At 34.1% G+C, this 1,271-nt stretch overlaps 1 pseudogene; it reads left to right on the top strand.

Annotated features, from left to right (window-relative positions):
• The first annotated feature begins 728 nt into the window (after positions 1–728).
• LOC128862619 (U2 spliceosomal RNA) lies at positions 729–910 on the top strand (annotated as a pseudogene).
• The last annotated feature ends 361 nt before the right edge of the window (positions 911–1,271 follow it).

Here is a 1,271-nt window from a genome sequence, read left to right as displayed (position 1 = left end):
GAATTGTGAACCAATTTGCTTTAAATTTGATATGATTCTCACACAGCTGAAGAGATCTAAGGCCAAATAAATTTGGAAATGAAATTTCTTAATTTTAATTGTACCTTTATAAGTGTATTTGGATACGATAACTTTTAACTCGGTACAGTTGAAGCTTCTTTAAGTATCTTCAGTATCGTGCTTTATCGATTGAACACTAAACTAAAAAAGCAAAACAATAAATAACGCCTTTCACACATATTACATTTTTGCCCGACTTAAAGTATTCATCTACTGCCATTATTAAAATGTCGCTTTTATATAAATATTTTTGAAGTAAAACTTCTTTAGAATCGTTGGGAGTGATTTGAGAAAAAGTGAAACGAAAAAAGCGACCCTCTTGGCTACGAATATTACATATAAACGTAGCGACGAACTAAATAACTTTTAGGCCAGGGCCGACAGTATGGCGCGATAGCCGAGCGGCTAGCAATGTGAGCTTCCGATCCAAAATTCTTGGTTCGAATCACAAGAAAGAAAATTTTTTTTTCTGAAATTTGCATTGTAGGACATTTCTGATTATTTATTGAGAACCGTTTTTTAGCTTTTCTATTTTTGGTTTAGATACTGAAAGTCAGTTTAAGTGAATCGGTATAAATATTTCGTACATTAATTTTTGTGAGCGTGTAATTCTCAAAAGGTTTATTAGAAAATGTATTGACAAGGGAGTTTGTTGGTTGTGTATGGTTATCGCTTCTCGGCCTTATGGCTAAGATCAAAGTGTAGCTTAACATCTGATAGATCCTCCATCGGAGGACAACAAATGTTAAACTGGTTTTTGGAAATGGGCGGAGTGTTTTAGGGGCTTGCTCCACCTCCGCCACGGGTTGGCCCGGTATTGCAGTACCGCCAGGATTTCGGCCCAAGTTATTGAATAAATACAAGAAGAAATATACTAATACATTTAGCTTTGGTGGGAAGAGACATAAATTTTTATATGAATACAAGTAGACGAAAATGGAAGAAATTTGTAAGTCTGTTTCTTCGGTCCGTTTGGGTATTTTTTTTGACAACATCGAAACCAAAGCATTTGTATCATATTTTATCTATCATAAGCCACTCGTATCATTTGTTGAAATTGAAAACATTGAGGATGAATAATAATAAAATGAAGAAAATAAAATATGAACTTTATAGCAATATTATAATGAACCTGTAATTATCCCGCTCCTAATGCTGCTTTCGTCTTATTCTCTCTCAGTTTGTTTTACGGAAGGTTTCACTTCTATCGC

This window comes from Anastrepha ludens, chromosome 4, assembly GCF_028408465.1.
Source record: "Anastrepha ludens isolate Willacy chromosome 4, idAnaLude1.1, whole genome shotgun sequence".
Lineage (NCBI taxonomy): Eukaryota > Metazoa > Arthropoda > Insecta > Diptera > Tephritidae > Anastrepha > Anastrepha ludens.
Note: the sequence above shows the minus strand (reverse complement) of the source record. Positions and strands in the feature narration are given on the sequence as shown.